The sequence below is a fragment of the Eptesicus fuscus genome, chromosome 13, assembly GCF_027574615.1.
Source record: "Eptesicus fuscus isolate TK198812 chromosome 13, DD_ASM_mEF_20220401, whole genome shotgun sequence".
In the NCBI taxonomy this organism is placed as follows: domain Eukaryota; kingdom Metazoa; phylum Chordata; class Mammalia; order Chiroptera; family Vespertilionidae; genus Eptesicus; species Eptesicus fuscus.
Genome location: NC_072485.1, coordinates 14,988,498 through 15,010,432, shown reverse-complemented (window position 1 = coordinate 15,010,432; position 21,935 = coordinate 14,988,498). Strand labels below are relative to the sequence as shown.

The window sequence follows — 21,935 nt, the reverse complement described above, 5'->3', positions numbered from 1 at the left end:
GTCCGCGGACCACCTGTTGTCGACCACTGTCCTATATAATAAAAGGCTAATATGCAAATTGTCCCCTCGGAAGTTTGACTGACCAGGAGTTTGACCACTCGCTATGATGTGTGCTGACCACCAGGGGGCTGTGTGGAACAAAGAAAGGCCCCAGCCAGCAGCTGGAAGCCAGGGAAGGAAGGCCCCAGCTGGCAGCGGCAGTCAGGGGAAGGAAGGCCCTGGCTGGCAGCGGGAAGGCCCCAATCAGCCCTGATCACCGGCCAGCCTAGGGACCCTACCTGTGCACAAATTTTGTGCACCAGACCTCTAGTTATATAATAACAGCTCATCACTATAGAGTGCTGACTTCTGATCTAAGTACTTTACATCTAATAACTCGATCTTCATCATAATAGGCCATAGCAGTAAGTCCTAGGATTATCCACAGATGAAAAGACTTAACACTGAACAAGATTAAATAACGAGCTTGAGCCCCTGGCCGGTTCCTCAGTGGTCAGAGCATCAGCCTGTGAACCGAAGGCTTGTGGGTTCTGTTCCCAGTCAAGAACATATACTTGCGTTGCAGGTTTGATCCCCAGCCCCAGTCAGGACGCATGCAGAAGGCAACCAGTCAGTGGTCTCTCTCACACTGATGTTTCTCTCTCTCACTTCCCCTCCTCTCTCCCTTTCACTCTCTCTAAAAATCAATGGAAAAAAATAATAATGAGCTCAAGGTCACACATGAGTAAGAGGCAGAGCTGGGATTCCAATCTCAGTCTAACTCTAAGCCAATGGCCTTAACCTCCAAGCCATGGGATCACTTTAGGTGGGACAAGTGGAGTGAGTCTTCCTGACCTTGTGGAAAGTCATGAAAGAGCTTTAGTGGGTGCCTTTAGACCAGTCTGACACACAGCACCTCTCTCTGATCAGACAAGGACTGCTGGAGTCCAATCCAGAAACTCAAGCTGGCAATGGCTCATGGAGGCATCTCCTGACCAATTAATGACCTGTCACTCCTGCTTAACTCCCAAAGCCACAGTAAGAAGGGCATCTGACTGGGAAGTCAAATCTAGGCTCATGGCATCTGTCCAATGCTTTTTGTGACTTTGCCCAAGTCATTAAATTCTGCGAGGAATAGTACCATCAGCCAGGTTGTTGTGAAAATCAAATGAATGACCAAGAGTGGTCCTCGCTTTACAAGGAAGAGACCAAAACTGCCTTGTAAAGTGAACTCTGACAAAGCCACTGGCAGCATTTCTGCATCAAGGCCCCTCGGAAAACATGACCTAATTGGATGATTCAAGTGGGCTTCCCAAATGCATTGCAGATCATTGTTAGGAAATACCAAGTGGTGCCTGAGAGTTCAAGCAGCCCCTAAGGTTACTCTCAAGGCTGGTGAGTAAACCATGGTTATATCACTTTGGGCTCCTGGCCACCTGGCTGCAACGCTAGAAATGCTTCAGGCTTGCTCCATTCTGACTTGGTCTGACCACAATCATATTAAATATTAAATCATCTAGTGGCACTGGCACAGAAAAACACTATGTCAGGCGTTAGCTATTCTGCCTTTTATTACTATCCATAACAATTGCCTAACCATTTAGAAAGTTCCAACTTCAAGCCCAAGGCTTAAAAGATATTATATCTATCCTAAAGGAACTTTGTCCCACTTTTGCTGAAAATAAAAACTCATTCCCCAGACACCGACATCGGGCTTCTTTGCACTCTTGGCAGGCTAAAGGCTCCTGGACAAATGCAGGCCTTCTGCTCAGAGGGAGGCCGCTGCTCTTCAGGGCTGGGCCTTCAGCCCCACTGTGATTCCCAGCCCTGCCTCCTCTCTCCAGGCCCTCCATCTCCCCTCTCTTGCATCTGATAGAACAGCCTCTATATCACCAGAACTGCCTTTCAAACTATGGTCCATCCCCTTAACCTGGGAATCCCCTCAACCTCACCATAGAGGCACAAATTGACCTTGTGACCTGCCCGACACACAAACAGAAGTATACAGCATCACCTGTGCAGGGGTCTTGCCAGGAGGTTTCACTATTGGACCACAAGGAAGCAATCAGACAAATTTAGGACGTGGGACATTCTAAGAGACGACTGGCTTGGACTCTGCAAAAGAGTCAGTGTCATTAAAGAAAGAGGTGGGAGGCTGTTTTAGATTAAAGGAGAGAAAGACACTAATGCAGTGTATGGATGAATCCTGGTTCCCCCAAAATACCTCTTAAAATTCTTGAGGAAAATTAGAAAAGTTTGAATATAAACCATGTATCAGATGGTATTATTGGATTAAGGTTAGTTTTCCTGAGTGGTGTAATGCAGTTACATTGGAGAAAGTCTTTACTCTTAAGAGATTCATTCGGGGGTGAAAAGGTATGGCATTTGCATTTCAAAAATACGTAGTCTTTTGCAGAGATGGCACTCCACCCAGCAGAGCAGCATCCCAGACATGTCTAAAATATGTTTGATCCCTAAAATAGTGAGAAAAGCCCTGAGAGAGATGTTCTGAACAAGTTCAAGATTTTACCCAAATATTGCAGAGTCTGTAATCCATGTGGTAGTAAAATGCTGGGAAGAACATTCTGCATAAAAGAATGTCTAACCACTCACTATAATGGCCCTGCCTTTATTTAGAATGCAACCTGGAATACCTGAAGGAAAGGAAAGAGCTCAGAAAAACTGGACACAGGAGCTTCCAACAAGCATGTAGGCAAGTACTCAAAGGATACTCAGTAACTCTTCATGGAAACCACAGTCACCTAAAATCATGGACTCATGGAAGTGTGTCTGCTTTGTCCTAAATTATGGCAGTATTCATTTTATCTGAAATAAAGTTGTTGTTTTTATTTGTTTGTTTTTAATCCTCACCCAGGGATATTTTTTCCATTGCTCCCCAGAGAGACAGTGGAAGGGAGGGAGGAGAAGGAGAAAGAGAAACATCGATGTGAGAGACACATCAAATGGTTGCCTCTCTTGAGCCCCAATCGGGATCTGGGATCAAGCCTGCAACCAAGGCACGATCCCTTAACCAGGAATCAAAACCAAGGCCTTTTGGTTCATGGGCCGACACTCTAAACACTGAGGAAAACTGGCCAAGGTTGAAATAAAGTTTTATTAATTTAAAAAATACATACAGTCCTTCACATTATTCACAGATGCCATATTTGCAAACTTGCCTACTTACTAAAATTTATTTGTAACTGCAAAATTGATACTTGTGGTGCAAAAACCTTCAGCCTCAACATACACATTTCTAGCTGAGGTCAAACAGGCAGCAGCTGCCTTCTTGTTTCGCTCATTTTATACCATAAACGTGTCCCTTCACAGTCTAGTTAGTGACACTTTTTTCACATTTTGGTGTTTTTGCTGGAGATTTTTCTATTTAAAAGGCTGAACGCACAGTGTTAACATGCTGTTTAGTTTCCTAATCATAAGACTGTGATGTGCCTCGTGGAGAAAATCATGTTAGAGGAGCTCCGTTCAGGCATGAATAATACTGCTGTTGGCTGTATTGAGTTCAATGTTAATGAATCTACAACATACACTGAATAAAATGTCTTTTAAAAGAAACACACATAAAATAAGATTAATGAAAATCTGACCAGAGGCTCACAGGAACCTAACCCTGTATTTCTCCTAAGAGCAATGAATCAATATTTGCTAATTCAGTGTTTGCTTCTATTTTATAAAATACAACTAGGTGAATTATGAGAGTCAATTGCATGTACACATATACACATCCTATATAATAAAAGCCTAATATGCAAATTGCCCCCTCAGGCGGTGGTTCGACCAGGAGTTCGACCAGGAGACCGGGAGTTCGACCACTCACTATGACATGCGCTGACCACCAGGAGGTGGCGCGGAACATGGCAGGCCTTGACCATGCGGTGTTGGCAGCTGGTGGCAGTGGAGGTGCTGCCAGCCCCGATGGGCCCCAATGAGAGCGGGACCGTGGCAGGATGGTGGAGCAGGTGAGCAGGCTGTGCCAGTTCAAGGCGGGTGTGAGCGGAGGCCCAATCACCCCACTGATCACTCAGCAGATGATGACCAGTGGCGGAGGTGGGGGGTGAGGCTGCTACCAGCTCCCAGGTGCTGAGGGAGAAAGGGCAAATAGCAATATTAAAATATTTCATCTAATTATTTCCCTTTCAATGTGCACGAATCTGTGCACCAGGCCACTAGTATATACATATACACATATATGTATGTGTATGTGTTATTTACACACAGAACTGCACAGATGTGATAAAATGATAACTAGATGAAGAATACATGGATGTTTGTTGTTCTAGTCTTTTATTTTTCTGTGGATTTAACTTTTTCAAAATAAAGTGTTGGAAGAAAACACATACACACACACAAACTGTGGCTTGTGACCTGTCTGTCAATGGTCATAAAATTAGACAGTGCAATGAAAAAGAATGGAATGGAGTTGAGTCAAGTAGCATAGAAAGTATCAGTGTCTTGCATTTGTGTTTTGTGAAATGTGTTTACAGGTAGGGTGTGGATGTGTGTTTGTTGGGTTGTAAAGTAAAGTGTTTTTCTTATTATGAGTTAAGTTCCAAAAATCTTTGCAAGTCAGGGGCCTATAGGATCAAAGTACTCTCCTAGCACCCCTCCTTCACCTCCTCTTTTCTGTGCCAGGGTCCAGCCCTGTCGCCAGAGGGGGTCCTTCTCCGCCCCAGGCTGGCCCACTGCAGGCTGTGGCTCCTCCCCTTATGCTGTCATCCCATCCATTCTCCTCAGCTTCCCCATCACTCCATCCTTCCCACTCCATCCCTTCCCACATGCTCTTTCCAGGCCTTCTGGAATCCTACTGTAGTCTCCCCAATATAATCCCCTTGGCTCTGATATGTTTTGCTCTAGGCCTCTGCGAAGGGATGACTAGTCCATCATCAAGCCCTTAAACTTGTCTCTGATCCATGCACCATAGAGGCAGCCCAGGGGAGGGGAGGGGGGCAGGGGCTTATGAGAACAGATAGGAAACACTGGGGGCAGGGAGAGAGCAGCAAAGGCTTCCATGATAAGGTGCTCCCTCGGAGATTACAAGTTTCTTTTACTGAGTTCCTAGCAGAGTTCTGTATAGGAAATAGAAATGTTTCATCATGTTCGAGAGAATAGACAAGAGTAGGCAAAGCAAAGTTACAAGGACAGGAGTGTTCAAGGGAGCAGGACCAGCTAGATAGAACAAAGGCATGTTGGAAGGAAGCCGCAGCCGGAAGGGAGTTTGGAAGAGTAGGACAATCCAAGAATCAGAATTGTGAGTGGGATGCACTCCCTGATATCACAGAGAGCAACCCAAAGGGATACTGTGGCTCCCTGATTGTTATGGAAACCACGGAGAGTGGGATAGAAACCACACACTGAATTGCTTCTGCACCCTGAAAGATGCTCACAGCTCTGAGGACATGGAAGATGCGAATCAAGGAAATATTTTCTTTCTCATTTTGGCTTAAGCTGGTACTAACCAGCTTCCTTATTTAGTGTCCATTCTTGAGATAGGTGTTTTCATTAATATTAGTCCCCAAAAATAGAATAAAAAATAAATGAGCCTGCAGCTACAAGAAAACGGGACAGGAAGGACACACCTAGGAAGACCAGTGTCTCCTCCCCACCGCCCAGCACAGTTCTGTCCACAGTCCTCCGTCCTTCAGCAGAGGCCCAGGACGCTCTTCTAGCCTAAAGGACTCAGGTCAGGAGAGGGGTGGAAAGGAGGGGAGTGAGGTCCTCCCTGTGGGAAGAAGAGAGGATTCCAGGAGATGGGTGGGGCCTCTCAGGGAATCAGCTCGGAGAAGGAAGAACAGAGGCGAGGGCAGGGAGGACCTGGCTGGACTTTAGAATGAACTGATCCCTCCTGTGCTGCCCCTCACGTAAGTGGATTTCACAGCCCTAGGGGTGACTGGAAACAAGCTACTCATGAGATACACCAGTCTAGCCCAGGCAGGAGTTTCTTGCATATTCCCCACACGGCCTTATACTACTTGTAATGAATGGCTCGGCATCCTCAGAACATTCCTCTGTCTTCCCCGGAAGTGTTTTTTTTTACAGCTGAACCCAGGAAAACAGCATTTGGCTGCTCCCAAGCAAGAGAGAAACAAATGAGACCCTCCAAACTGAGGTTCCCTGTAGGGAGCAAATACTTGGAACTTGTGGATTAAAAATAGATATTAGTGGTTCGCTTGAGTGGCTTCTGAAAGGCCTAGTGTTATGGAGCATGAGAAACCCATGTATTCCAGATTAGGAGGCTTCTCTGGCCTCTCAGTGAGTGCTCATGTATTTAATATTCACTTTTTGTTTGGGTTTTATTTTTTGTTGTTGTTTGTTGTTTTTGACATGACAAAATGTTTAATGTCTGTGCATTAAACAGTGCAATCTCCCCTTCCCCCAGTTCCTGTTACGATCTGATAGCCTCCCCAAACTGGCAGTTCCAGAGAAAACACGGGCGCTCATCCCCAGCAGGGCTTGAAAACCATGAAGGCCCTGGTTCTCTCGATTTGGATGATTGTAGGTGAGCTCTTTCCACAGCATGCCTCAGGCCTCTCTGGTCAAGGAGAAGAGGCCCCTAGTTCTCCAGGACTCCTGAGGTCTTCTGTTCTCCTGAGCTGGCCCCTGGAAAAGTGGTAGGCTCGGACACTGCAGGGGTAGCCCCATACACAGTAAGGAGCATCACAGAGAAAGTCTTGTAGCCAACGCCAGCTGGTTGCTTGGCAGTTGGCATGTCGTCCCCTGGTTGTTGCAGCTCCCTCCCATCCAACCGAGGCCTCCGCTGGCAGCGTCTGGCCACCACAGTACGCGCAGCCTGACACAGCACCTGACACAAGGGTGGCGGTCCAGGACAACCCTAGACACTGAGGTGCTATTGGTCAGGAAATCCGCCTTTTCTCCCTCCCGCCCACCCACCCCAATTACCCTCTAGGATACGACTCCCAACTGAGGCGGGAAGCCCACACTGCCCTCAGCCCCGTCTGGTTGCGGTCCTTGAACTTCCTTAATATGCACTTTTTGGACACCTGCTATAATTCTGGGTGCCCTGCTAGCACTGCACCTGCCACCTCCCTGGGAGGAAAGCTCTGCGCTCCCTCCTGGTTCACTTTTAGTCCCGTTTGTCAGTGACCCTTTACAATTCCCTAAGTTGGAGTCTCAAACTGGTGTCCTATGAGACAGATAGAGCAACTGCATTTGGCCTGACAGTTGTGGCCAGTATAGTTGCATGGTTGCTGTTATTTTTAAATCTTGAATTATCTGTTGCATCTAAAATGTAGGAGACTGCACCACATTCTGGTTACCTATTGCTGCATAACAAACCACCCAAATTTTGTGGCATAAAACACAGCCATTTGCCATGTGTCTGCAGGTCAGGGATTTGGATAAGCCACAGCTGGGCAGTGGGATTGGGGGAGGGGGGCGAGGCACAAGGGTCTCTGCTCCCTGAACTCTGGGAAGGCTCAAATGGCTGGGTGACACTAAGTGCTGGGAGCATTGCTCAGAACAATCCTATCATCCACATTCCCAGGGTTAGTCTAGGTGAGCCGCAGTTTCTCTAAAAGGTCCTTAATTAATATTTAAGAAAAAAAAATCCAAGTTTTTATATCTTAAATGGTGAAGGCAACCACAGAGGCTTGTAAACCATTCCATTGACCATCACCCTCAAAAGGGGCAGCGGTGAAATCCCATCTCTTCAGGCCTTCATAGTGGCATATTGTGAGGTTTGCTCGAGAGATGACCCCATGTTGACTCTAAACTCCTGGCCCACACATATGAAAAGGAAGATTTGCTGACATTCTGGAGGTATGTCACACCTCTCTGGGCCGGGTTCCCCTGCTCACTTCACCCTGGTTTCTAATTATATTTTTATGCAGATTTTCTGGCCTTATGTGACACATGTTAATAACTATTGCAAAAGAGCTGAAAGGAGCACTGGTGTTTGTTCAAAATTTTTATTCTCATCCTCAAGAATTAGGCCCCAAGCTATTTCATCAATGCCTGTTGCTTTAATAAATATTTCACATTCCTCTTTTAATGTGTGATCATCTTGCAAGTTTGTTGTTATACATCACATTTCATCCAATGAGACCTAGGAGTCACAAATTTGGAGTTGGATAATTGCCAGTGGACTCACAGACTTTTATTTACTTAAATGCAAAATGCTTCTCATACTTTTCAAACAAATCCCTCATAAAATGTCTGCTTCCTCGTGATGTGAAATTTCTTTCACTAAATAGAGTGGCCAGTGCTACCGAAAATGATTACGAGTCTTCAGTAAAGCGGGGACCACAAAATTCCCTGGTGCCTGCCCTGTCCTGAGGGAACACAAGCTAGCGCTCCCCCTGTCTCTTGATGAAAAGGAGGAGGGTACCGCTCTCCTACACACTTGGATGTGAGATAGCCGGGTTCAAACCCTGCTGGGAACCTTTGGGAAAGCCTGGGTCTTAGATCTCGCAAGAGCAGAACAAGGGTAACGATGCCTACCTCTCATAAGGCTGTTGATAGAATTGACCATCGCTTGGTTATCCCATATGGCTTAGTGGTCTAGTGCTCCAGCTGTGAGGTCAGAAAGACCTCGATTCAAATCCTGACGCTCGGACTTACTAATTAGGTGACCTTGGGCAAGTCATGCAAGCTCTCAGCCTTAACTTCATCTCTAAAATGGGACTGCTAACAGGGCTTACTTCATAGAGTTGCTGCAGAAATATAAATGAGATACAAACATGTGTAAATGCAGATGCATGTGTAAATGCCAAGCATGTGGGGCCCTTGTATGTGGGAGTTCATTTCCCTTTCGCTTAGTTCATGTTCTACTGGACCCCACTATCTGTCTCAACTTTATCTTATTCCTGGTTTTCCAGGACCTGGATTTTCAAGCATTCCATCCATGTGTCAGAACTAGAGTCCCAATAGCCAACTTAGACACCAGGTTTTCTACAGCCCCAAGGGCCTGATCCTCTGGGAAAGCCCCTTCAGCGCTCACAGTCCAGGGAGGAAGCTGGAGAGAAAGCGCAGTGGCCCGGCCCCATTCTTTGCCACAGTCAGTCTTGACAGGTGTGAAAGCCCATGAGGGCCCTTGCTTCTAGCCCTGCACCCTCCAGCACAGCCGCTCTTTGTCTCTCAGCGCCTAGCAAGTGCCTTCTTTGCACCCAGACCTCATGCAAGTGCCTGGACAACCCACTACATGGAGTGGCTGCTCCAGGATCACACAGCTAGTTAGAGGCAGTGCGGACTAGAAGCCAGGGCCCGACTCGGCAACCTGGCTCTAGAGTATGTGCTACTCTTCTCTGACCCCTAGGATAGAGGTGGATGTTGAAGGAGGGGTGGAGATTATATATAAGTATATATGTGCATATACACATAGGTGTGAGAATACACACACACACACACACACATATATATATACACCTGTAGGCATATCTTTTTTAAAACATTTTTTATTGATTTAGAGAGGAAAAAAGAGGGAGAGATAGAAACATAAATGATGAAACAAAATCATCGATGGGCTGCCTCCTGCATACCCCCCACTGGGGATCGAGCCCGAAATCCAGGCATGTTCCCTGACCGGGAATCGAACTGTGACCACCTGGTTCATAGGTTGATGCTTAACCACTGGGCCACACAGGCCAGGCCATATCCTTTTTTATGTTACATTCATCAGACATTTCCCTAGTACTAGATCCTAATTACATCTTAATATCACCATGAGGTGGTTGTTCTTACTTTACAATTGAAGACAGCAAAGTTCAGAGAAGTTAAGTGACTTGCCCAAAGTCACACAGCTGGCAGATAATTGAGCCAGAATTATAATTCAGGCCTGGGTGTACCAAAATCTGGCTTTTCGCCACTCAGAAACTCTCTCAAATCCAGGAATGTAGTCATGCTGGAAAACAGGCTGCTGCCAGAGAACTTTCTGTTTCAATAGGATTTGGTCATTGTAATGATTCCTGGGAGCTTCCTGCAATCTGGGAACGAATAGTCAGAGACGGGGTGAATAAAGAAACCCCCATCTTTGGAAGCTCAGAGCAGACTGGTTTGGGTCAGGTGAGAGGCAGAGAGCAGAGGTGTGTGGATCAGGGTCCGGGGAGTCTGACTAGAGCTCTGAGAGTGAGGCATCATGGGGGCCTCACAGGAGGGAGCCCAGAGACCCATGATATGGACCAACTGAGACCCACATGGGCACCAAAGTGGGTGGTGAAAAGCCAGTTTTTGGTACATCCAGTACCATTTCTTCCAGCCAGTGGCCTCGTCAGCTCCAGGCCTGAATTATAATTCTGGCTCAATTATCTACCAGCTGTGTGACTTTGGGTAAGTCACTTAACTTCTCTGAACTTTGGTGTCTTCAATTGTAAAGTAAGAATAATAACAACAACGTCATGGTGATATTAAGATCTAATTAGGATCTTGATGTAATTAGGATCAGTGCTTGGTCTGCTGGTATCTCCTCTACCTTCATTAACCGGCCGATGAGATCTTATAAATAGTAATTGACTAATAGAAGGAACTCAAGTCGTCAAAAATTACGTGCAACGTTTTGTTGATATGGAGTGTCAGTAACTTACTGAGCATATTTTATAAGCATTTATTTAAGCAAGTGACAGCTCCATGGGTAGGCATTAGTGTCCCCAATTTGTCTCTGAGGAAACAGGCTTAGAGAAGCTAAGAAACCTGTTAATAAGTAGCAGAAGGAGCCCACCTTCTCTCCCCTACACCACATAGTATGGGCCAAGCATTCCTCATCTACGTTCCTCTGTTAGTTGTTGACATGTCACCAGTCTGTGTTACATTTCTCCTTGGAAAAACGTTTGCTTTTGCATTAGGGAAAATGATCCCCATTCCAGTCCTCCTCCTTCTTTCCTTTATGGAGCTCTCTCTTCTGCCTGCCCGTCGGGGTCTCAGGCCTGCGGCACTGCACCCTGCTACCTGCCTGCATGCACGCATGCACGCATGCACGCGCTGAGCTTCATCTCCTGTCCAAACACACGAGCCTCTGTCTGGCCCCTCGGTTGATAGATTGGCCTTTTTGCTGGAGTTGTACCAAGAATTCCTCCATCCCCTTTGCCAGAATGCATGTTTCTAATTATGTGAAACGCTTCGAGAGCAGTTAACCTCTTTCTGAATTGGTTAAATAAAAACGCGGTGTTTGGGAAGGCACCACTCTTGCTGCCTGAGCGAGTCCCAGCAGAGTGAAGCGAGGGCAGCCCCGCCAACAGCCCACGCTGGAGCCCCTCCAAGCCCCAGCGGCTTCGCACACTGCAGATTTCCTTTTTTATGCCCAATTTTCTCCCATTTGCGAGACGGTGCCTGATGTGGAGAAACAGGTCTCTGCGGTTAGAATGTTTGGGTTAAGCGGCCGAAGGCAGGAGCGAGGATGTGCCCCACACACATGCCTTTGCTTTTCCAAGGCAACCTGGAAGTTGGATTCTGGACTGGAGGTGCAAGACGTGCAGACCTCAATGTCAGGTCACCTGGTAAAGGTTTTTAAGTGGGGTGGCCCTCTCCATCCCCCTCAGCCACCCAGAGTCCTGGCCCTTCTTCCTGCTCTGCAGGGTGCCTCCTCCAAGCCTTCAGCTGCATATGCTCAGAAATCCATCTCCTTCCTCCCTTTCCTCTGCTGCCTTTCCCCATCCCACCTCTCCCCACTCACGCACACACGTTGGCATAGAGCTTTCCACAAACACCAAAGCAAGAAGCACGGAGGGTTTGAGGAGCCAGAGAGATGTCTTCCATCCTTTCACTGTCCCACAGACTGATTTCTTCCAGCCAGTGGCCTCGTCAGCTCCAGGCCTACTTCAGTTTCATGTAGGCTGAGGGCCAAAGTGCTGGTGCCAAATCCACAGTAGAGTTAATTCTGGATCACCCTCCCTCCCATTGATGGTTTCCCGCTGAGCAAATCTTTCATACCATTGCTAACAGACTCGAACTCCATCCCTCACTCCCTCCCTCACTCAGCCAGTTGCTGCTGAAATGGGGAACACCCACCATGTAAATGCTCATGCAAGGGGGAGAGGGCAGAGGTGGTGGTTGGGAAAGGCTTCAACAAGCCTCTGATGATTGTACCATGTCTTAAAATATACTTCAGGCTCTTGTTTCAAGACTTTAAGTTGCCTTTGAGTGCGTGTTGTGGAGTGGGTAGAATAGCACCCAGGCAGCGGTGTGAGAAAGGCGCTAAGCAAGGATGAAATCCACAGCCTGCTCTAGGAACAGCCGAACAGTGTGGAGCTCATCACAGCCAGATTGTAGGATATGAGTGCCGTGCAGGTCAAAGGTGAGGCTGCAGAGGAAGGCAGGGGCCCTTCATCAAGGTCCCTGTCTGCAATGGCAAGATCTAACTCAATCTTATAGACGAAAGGGGTCACTGAGGAATTTTAATCAGGAGAGAGATGCATTTTCCAAAGCTCTTTATGGGAATGTATGGAGGCACACACAATTGGAAGCAGAGAAAGTCATGTGGCGATAGTCCAGGAAAGAGATAAGGACCATCAGAAGCAAGGCAGGAGCAGCGTGCATGGGAAAGGGAAGGTCAACCAAGAAGAGGTGTTTAACGTGCAGGATGTACGAGGCATTGTGAATGGCTGTGTCAGAGGTTCAGAGGTGGGCACAGGTGTTCCAGCTCAGAAACTGGGCGGTTAATGGCTCCATTAATTCACAGGGATAGGAAATGGCAGAGGAGGAAAGGTTTGGGAGAGCCCATGATGAGTTCAGTTATGAACATTTAGAGTTGATGCCTGTAGGACATGCCAGTGGAAATGTCCAGTTGGCAGTTGGCTTTCTCTGTCTGAAATTCAGAAGAAGGGTCTGAGCCAAGTGGAGTTCCATGTATTGGCCCCTGGATCTCAAAATTCTAACATGATGGTTTGTCCACTGCTAACTGCAACTTCAATCTGCCCTAGTTCCCAGTCCGTTGGAATGGTTTTATTAGTGTAGTTGCTAGATATTAATAAAGGAAGTGATCAGAGGGAATCAGTCATTAGTAAGTATAATAAATTAGGGAGCTGAACTGGATACCAAGACTGCTTCACTAGGAGATTAACTGCTTCACCAAGGGGATTAACACCTTTCTGTCCCCCATGTAGGGAGGAAGGACCAGCTTTCTAATCTGCCAAGAGTAAAACCAGTCCATTTGCCCAGACTATGTGTGTGTGTGGTGGTGGCGAGGGGGGAATAAAAAAATAAAGGGGAAATTCCTCTGCTAGGCACATGCCCAGTAGAAGCCAAGACAGTGCAAGGGAAGTTGCTTCTACTATGAGGCATGTGCAATAGGAACTAAGATAGTGGCCATAAGGGGCAGAGCTTAGCCTGGGAAAAATATCAGATTGGATAAGGAACACAGAACTCTAGAAGATCTAGGAAGTGAATTGGTTAGGGGGTGGACCAAAACCAGCCCCAGAAAGATTGGGAAGTTGATTGGTTAGTTTGAAAAGGTGCCTGGTCCTTCCCAACTCAGAGGTGATATAACCCAAGCTTAAAGCATTCTCTCTCTCTCTCTCTCTCTCTCTCTCTCTCTCTCTCTCTCTCTCTCTCTCTTACACACACACACACACACACACACACACACACACACACAAGCATGCCTGCACCCAGTAACATACTTTCACCTCATTTGTTCCTTTTCCCCATTCTTTTCCCACATTCTCATTCCGGCAGCCATGTGGCCCTAACAGCTGCCTGGGACCCACACAGGCAGCCTCCATGTGGGCCCGGGCACAGCGCCAGCCAAAGTGCAGCTGGGAACAGAAGCTAAGCTAGCTGGATGAGGACAGGGACCAAACTGCACTGAATCCAATTTCTGGGCTGGATTTTTTCTACAGTGGGACTGACGGAACCTGGGGGCAGCCTTTCATTTATATCCGGATAAATCTTACCACGACTCAACCTCCCATGTGTGGGTCCCTGGAAATGCTTTTCTGGTGACTCTGTGAAAGGACCCCATTTCTACTGGAAACAGCTTGGGGAACCATGTGGACAATATGGCCTTCAATGCCTATAAATCAGACTCGTGTGTAACTCTCCAACCCCTACCCACTTGCCCCATGCCAGTTATTTGCTGTGTAACAGGAGAAAACATCTATTAAACTCTTGGGTGTCTCTATTATTGAATGGTGAGATTTTATGCAACCATAGCAAATCTGGAATGAGAGAGCTGTGGGTGTTTTATGATGGTGGTATTTGGAGGGAACCTTCTAGCACTGTACATTACATGACCTGAAGCAGAGAGAAAATTATGTGCAAAGCTCAGGAGACTAGAAAGAAATTAGCACATCTGGGAACTGCAAATAGATGTGTGTGGGGAAGTGGAACATGAAAGATAGATAGGAATCAAATAGTGCAAGGTCTTATAAATTATGTTAAAGAGTTTGGAGTCAAGAAGTGACATAATAAAAATTTAAACTTTACGAAGATGACTCTATCTGCAAGACTGGGATATATTTGTAGGGAGAGGGGAGCAATCCTGAAAGCTAGGAGACCAGGTAAGAAGAAGCCATTTGATAATTCAGACAAGAGATGATGATGGCCTTACCTACAGTGGTAACTGTGAGGTCAGACACAAACGGAAGGAGTTGAGAGCTTTTAAGGAAGTGGGAACTGAAGCAGTTGAGTAGTAAAGTTCCTAAAGCTCTAGGTCATCACTCTCACCTGTGTTCTCCGCCTACCCTTACCTGACAAGATGGGACCTTCAAGGCTAAGAACCAGGTTGTCCTCTGGCTCTGAGCCATGGTCATACGCATGACCAGTCCCTCTCCCAGATTCTGTGAGCCAGGAATTCTGGGCAGCTTAGCTGGCACTTCAGCCCCAGAGACTCTCATGAGGTTGCAGTCAAGCTGTCCATCACAGCTCCAGTCAGCTTGCAGGCTTGAATCTGACTGGAGAATCTGCTTCTAAGGTGGCTCACCCACAAGCGAGTGCTGGTTGTTGATGGGGGAGCCTCCGTTTCCTCCCATGTGAAGCTCTTCAGAGAGCTGTTTGCGTGTCCTCACAACATGGCAACTGGCTTCCCGCAGAATGAATAACCCAAGAAAACAAGGTGTAAGCCACACCACCTTTATGAGCTAGTCTCAGAAGGCACACCCTGCAACTCACAGTATTACGTGTCACACAGGTGGGCTCTGGTTCAGCATGGGAGGGGCCTACACCGGGGCTTAAATAGCCTAAGTGAGAAGCATTGAGGGCCACCTGGAGACTGGCAAGTCTTCATGCAAGAAGCAAAGTCGGGTCTGTGGAACATCTCACTTCACTACCTTAAATACAAAAGTGTCCTGTGGTCAAATAAGCTTGGGAAACACTGGATTAATAAGTTACATACTTTATCTCCTCAGGCCATGGACAGTGACTCTCCAAGAGTAGAGTAATGGGACCTTCAGACCAATTTGGGAAGGAGGATCCTCCTTGTGCTTGTGGGCGCTCTGGACAGAATATCTGTCCCCAGGCAGAGAGAAGAAGGAAATGATCATTTGACAGAGAAGAGCAAGAGAAAAATCCAGGAAAGAGTGGCAAGACACCAAGCCATCAAAGTCAGGACCTTATGCCAAACTGTTGGGGGCAGGGTTCTGCACTGCGTGTTTTAGTTTTAATCACAGGTCCAGGGCATGCAGTCCAATCCAGATAGACAGTGGGTGGCTTTATCCAGATACATCACAGAAAACCATTTTTGGTCGTTCATTTTTCTCTCTGATAGCAAAGTAAGTTGATGTCTGTGACATGAAACTTGCAAAAGTTGTAATCACATGCTTCTGTATCTCAGTGCAATTCACGGTAAATATCTTGGACTCTAACGGCCTTAGAGGAGTGATTTGTCACCTGGCTGCGCAGTAAAATCACCTAGAAAAGCTTTAAGAACATCGTCATACCTGAGCTCCACTCCAGGTCAGGTAGGTCAGAGGCTTCGGGACCATGTGTAGCCAGATTTGAACACTCTTGTCCTCTCTCTCTCCCCGCCCACCCCCCCCCCCACCCCCGCTTCCTCCCTCTCCACACCCACTCCCCGGCCCAAAAATGGAAAACCATTTTTCCCCTTCACAGGACCTGGCACAACACCTGGTACATATGCTCAGGCCATGTCTGTGGATCTGAGTTAAAGGCATTTCTCAAGGAAACCCTTGCCCTGACTCTCTGCTTTGGTCTAACAGAACCCTCTCCTACGGACAGTTTGAGACCCTGAGCAGAGGAAGGGCATGATTCTTCTTATGGCTTTTAACATTTGAAGGCCACTGTGGGTAAGTTTTTCCACAGTTCAAGCTGATACTCAACAAATCTTTCTGGGACTTTGAGAAATCATTTCAATAACTCTTTTTAAAACTTAAAAAAGCTCTTCTCAGGGCATGTGAAGTCAGTGGAGACAAAAATTGCAAAGATGGCAGCACAGTCTCAGTTATGTAACATGCATTTGTTATTTTTAAAGCAATGATCATCTCAAAAGATATGAGAAAATAGGTTTTTTTTTAATTTGGGGGATAAAATTATTTTAAAAACAAGCCTAGGAGAGGACAAATGTTAGTTGGGAAGATAGATTTTGGTCATTCAAAAACTTCCAAACCAGTGATTATCTATGGGCAGGGCAGATGGAGAATGCGGTTGTGAGGGAACTTGACTCTGCATAGGCCTTTAAACTCCTTGATTTGTGAACCATGTGCACATTGCACCCATTCAAAAATAAAATAAAAATAAACAGAATTTAATCAACTACGCTACATATCCAGTGAAAAGTGGCACTATAAGATTAATGAATTGATTGCTTTGGCCTATTAGTATTTATTTTGCTTTTCAAGTTTAAAGTAATTAGAAGCTAATCTCTTCCACATTGCTGAGTTCACCGAGTCACAGATTTTATGCCTTTGTTCTTTTGAACTAAGTAGGTTGGTTTTTTGTTTTGTTTTTTAAGCCCCGTTTTCTACCCTGGGCCTCTTTGCTGGCTTCCCGGGACACCGAATGCAGGACTCCAGGAGGCCTGGTGCCCAAGAGATGGGCCAGAGAGCCATGTAACGAGCCAGGAAAAATAGGAAAAAATTCAGAGTCAGATGGAAGAAACTTAGGATGGGCAAGGAAACACACAGACTGGAAAGGGATCAGGCTGGCATCTTCCTGACCAAATTGGCAGAACAATCTCTGAGGGAATCAGAGAAGCCCAGGAAAGTGGAGAACCATGGTTTGAAGGCGGCCATCATTAGCAGAGCACCAGCCAGCTTCCCACAGAGGAGCGTGATTGCAGCCTCACGCTCAGGGCCTCTCACCTGCTTCTAAAACGTCATATTTCTGCACCTGAGAATTAAGCCTTCCCTCCAGGGTGAATGGCAGAGAGGAGGCATGACCATGGACTGACCTTGGACGGCACCACACCACAGCTCATGTGGCTGCTATCGGGCCCTGTTAGGAGCAGGAGGGAAGGACAAAGAAGCTAAAGGAACCTGTAGGGAAGGTATGTCTGAGTCAAGACCCGGGGAAAAAGTGGGCTGCTGCTGCAGCTTCCAGAGACCACCCCAGAAACAAAACTTTTGGCCTGAGAAGGCTCGTGGCCATGAGGAGATGGTGGCCTCTGCTTCACTCAGAAGACGTAAACACATCGGAATGGTGAGAGCAAACCTTGGAGACGTGGAATCCTAGCCCTCAGTGCACAATGGGAGGCCGGGAAGCAGTGGCTCTCGGTCCCCTCTCAGGGGCCTTCTTTCCCTCTTGAGGGCCCAGAGAGGTGGCTCTGTGGCTGCTGCCCCTGGGCACAGACTGGAGTGACAGCGGACAGGCTCTGGAGCCTGCCTGCCTGCATCCAAACCTGGGTGCCTCTGCTGGCCAACATGTGATCATGTCAGTCAGAGCTCCACAGTCACCGGTGACAGGAACCCATTCTGGCCAACTTCAGCCCAAAGGGTCATGGCGAGGGAGTGGGGGCAGGAGCCAGGATGGCCCTGACTTCCATCCCATCCTGTCCCAGAGCTGCTGCTGAGAGAATCCACTCCCACAAATCCCAAAATGTACTTACCCTCGTGACACTGAATAAGCTAGTACCTTATCTTACCGCATTTGTAAAATGGGAATATCATTAGTACTTGCCACGCCAGGTTGTTCTGGGATGCCAGTAAAATAAAGACAGGAAGACGCTTAGGCCAGTGCTTGGCCCACAGTGGTTGCTTGAGACATCTCGGTACATCTTAGCCACCACTGTCCGTGTCTCCCCTTCCCGGTTGGCCCAAATCTTTGCTCAGAGATGCCCCTTTGTCTGGGGCTGCTTCGCTGGGGGCTCTGGAGGGGCCGCGTTGGTGCAGGGCGACCGGATCATTCTGACCACTTATGCACATGCATAGGGTCTGCAGCCACGAGGCGCAGCGGGTCCCTTCCCAGCAGAGCCAGGCACCCTGCTCTCAGGAAGCCACGCTCGCCAGCCCTGCCCTTTCCCTCAGGACACCCCAAGGGAACCTCACACCTCCCTAGGAACGCAGTTTTGGCAAAAACATTTCATTCCAACAATTGTATTTTAAGTGTGCCGATGCCCTGTTGTCAGCAGACATAGAAAACATGATTCACATCTGTCACCCACATCTGTCTCTCCACACACACAGGAGACCATAACCATCCCCCAGCCTCACCCTGCCCACCACCTGTGACTTCTGCCCCTGGGCAGAGTGAGCAAATCTCCTTCGCTGTTTCTCAGAGGTGCCATTTCTAAACTTTATAATTCAGTTAGCAGCTTGAAAATCATTCATCCAAAGAGTACACCAGCGTGCGTGCGCACACACGCACACACACACACACACACACACACACACACACACACACACACACACAGTGCCCGCTGTCTCCCAGGACATCGTGGCCAAGCCATTGCCCTCTGTCTCACAGAAGTGTAAGCCTCAGAAAACACTGGTCTTACTCCAGCTCCCACCACTCCTGCCACCGCTCCTGCCTGCTTCTCCAAACCTCAGGCAGCAAATTCCACTGTCTTGAAGATTTTCCTACTTCCTTGCATAAAAGGAGACCTCCCCATCACACACACACACACACACACACACACACACACACACACACACACTGTGTGGCGCCCACGACCCCTTCACTCACCGCCTCGTGAAATACGCAGTGCCATATTGCTTGTCTTTGGCCTACTGACACGCATAATTTATTTAAGCCGTTTGTGGATTGAATCAGGGCTCACGCAGCTGTTTGTTTGGTAAAAGACCCCGTTAGAATTCTGACCACGGCAACAAAGAGGGCTCTGCATTGTCAGGCTGTCTATGGAAGCAAACCCAGTCTACCAAAATCTGACACAAAACGTGTCCCTGTCCTCCAGGATTTCTCTCTTCCAGTCCACGCTCCCATTGTGCAATGAAAGAGAGCTGTCTACACTGCAAATCCAATAGTGTCAGCCTCCCAGCTCCTTCCCACAGACCTATTCCCAATCCCCCACCCCCTTCCCCAGCCACTGCTTCCCACATTGTCCCAGAGTACAGTTCAAGTCCCCTGTCACGACCTACAAAGGCCATTGTTATCTCCCGGCCCCTCTCACCTCCAGTTCACCAGTGCCCCTCTGCTCAGCACTGCTTCCCCAGCCCCACAAGCCCAGGTCCAGGCCCCTCCTATGCACTCACCCCAATCAAAACATAACTGGAAGACAGAGACTGTGCCCTTCTAAGCTGTCCCTCCAGCTGCTGACGCAGTGCTGATCCAAACAGGCTCTCAATAATTATGGATTGAATTAATGTGTGTGAATCAATCAAATGGCTGGGGAGGGGTCTCACTGAATGGAAAGATGTTTTGCTTAACAAAAGGACTGGATGCTGGTTTCCCAGGAATAGTGGGGCTAGCCCATCTGGGAATGAATTAGTTATTTACAGGATATTTTGGGGAAGGAAGCCAGTAACAAGTGAAATGAATTAGTTATAAGGAGGAAATAATTCAAATTGGAGTCAATTCAATCAACTAATGTATTCACTCAGCAAGCACGTACAGAGCATTGGAGGTGTGCCTGGCACCACCAGGGCCCAGGGATAAAAGAAAAGAAACAGCCCTTGACTTTGAGGAACTCTGAGTTCAGTAGGAAGAGACTGATGTTTGCAAAGATTAATAATAACAATGAAAAGAAATATCACTAAGAACAGTAACAACTACCTTCGTTGGGCATCCCCACATTCCGCATCCTGTCCTGGGCATTTCACAGACCTGTGGTCTCATTTTCATCTTCCCAGTAGGTGGCTGGGCTGGGTGGGTGAGAGAGGGAGGAAGGGCCTTCAGTGGGGCTGCGGTGAGAGCCAGGGTGGGGCACTGGGCGCCCCCCCACTCCCGTGGACAGCCTTGTGTGGCGGTGTGGCCTTCCTGCAGCTGGACCTGGGGCCTGAGCCAATCAATCTTGCGGCCCAGGCAGCTACACTGGGGCCTCCACAGAGCCCGTAATTAATCTGGCTGGAAACAGAACTTATTTTTACACCTCTTCACATCAGTCCCCATAGACCAGGCTTGAGCACAAAGTGAGAAAACATGGATTGATCCCAGCTGTGAAACCAGGGTAATTAGTGCAAAGTACTGAAATCCTCGTTTCTGTGGCTGGAACCCCTGGCTTCCTGACCACAAGTGATTAATAACACAAATACCCATGCCCTCGCCTCCCACCTTAGCGGCCAGGCCCCACCGGCAGCCCCCTGCTTACCTCTGGCTCAGTGATCAGTCACCTCGAGTTCTGTAATGGGCTTTGGAGTCGGTAAATGGAAGGGCTCTGCTAAAATGGTCCCTGAGACCATGGACTGAAAGTCAGGTAGGTAAGCTGGGTTCAGATCCCAGCACCTACTTGCTAACTGCAACCTGGGGCAAGTCATTCATCCCTCTGAGCCTGTTTCTTCAACTGTGAAATGGAAATAATATCATAGAACAGTGTTTCTCAAACTATCCCAAGTAAAGGACCAGCTTTCAATTTTGTGTGTGTTTTTTCAAACTTAGACTGATACTTCTGTAAAATACAATGAAAATAAAAATGCTTGAACAATGATCTCGTGCTTAGAAGTTGCGGCAATGTCAAATTGCTTTAGCAATGTTAAAGGACCTATGGTCATGGACCATTAACAAGCAGATCCTGGGTGGGCACCGACCCACAGATCACACTCTGAGAAGCACAGCATCTGGCACGGAATAAGAGTGAGCAAGTGTGAGCTGCTAGGATAACGAGCCCCCTGCCCATGCAAGGCACAGGCCCACCATCACACATGCACAGTGTTGGCCAACTTTAGAGAGACTTCTGGACTTTGTAAAGTTTTATCAAGCAAATGCACTGGGAGAAAGAAAAGTAGTCTCCCAAGTAGTATTTTTATTTGTTTCTCTATTTACTTTTCACCAAAACTAATTATTTAAATTTACAGACATTTCTATTTAGATTTAAGTTCTAAATTTTAGTGGTCATCTTAAGACATTCGTTTCCTTTCCTAAGACCCCCTACATAACAAGGCTGATTCAGCTATGGGTGGGTTGCTACAGGCCTATCATGTTGGCCTAATTCTCTCCTAGGGAAGAGTATTACAGAAATGAGCCAAAGACAGCCACTGTATATTGGCCCTGGGTTGTGTACTTCCTCACAGCAGGTGGGATCCGTTCCGAGCAAAACCCTGATGACACCAAACTCAAACTTTTGCACAACCAATTGCCTTAAAATTAGCCCAGGTAAGCAGATTTGGGGCCACTTAGAGCTGCTTGCTTTACATACCCTGTGAATCCACTGGCCATGGATCCTGTGGGGATAAAGAGCCCCAGCCACTCGGCCCTTCCAGTTGTCTGGCCCAGAGACTCCTCACCTTCCTGAGAGACATCAAATTACCATCTGTTCCCACCTCTGTGGCTTTGCCTGAAGAAGTTTCTGGGCCAGAAATGGTCCAACTCTACCCCTTCCCGCTTCTCATTCCTCTCCCCCCATAGAGTGGCTCTTACTCTTCTCTCTGGGTGACCTCCTCCGTGCTTCCTCTCTTGCTGTACTAATCACACCCCATTGCCATGGTTCG

At 47.5% G+C, this 21,935-nt stretch overlaps 1 long non-coding RNA gene across 1 annotated transcript; it reads left to right on the top strand.

The window, feature by feature from the left end:
* The first annotated feature begins 15,155 nt into the window (after positions 1–15,155).
* LOC114229169 (uncharacterized) lies at positions 15,156–18,025 on the top strand. Its single transcript, XR_003615258.2, has 4 exons — positions 15,156–15,183; positions 15,288–15,839; positions 16,098–16,184; positions 16,850–18,025. It is a non-coding gene; the product is annotated as an uncharacterized LOC114229169 (long non-coding RNA).
* Positions 18,026–21,935: the final 3,910 nt, after the last annotated feature.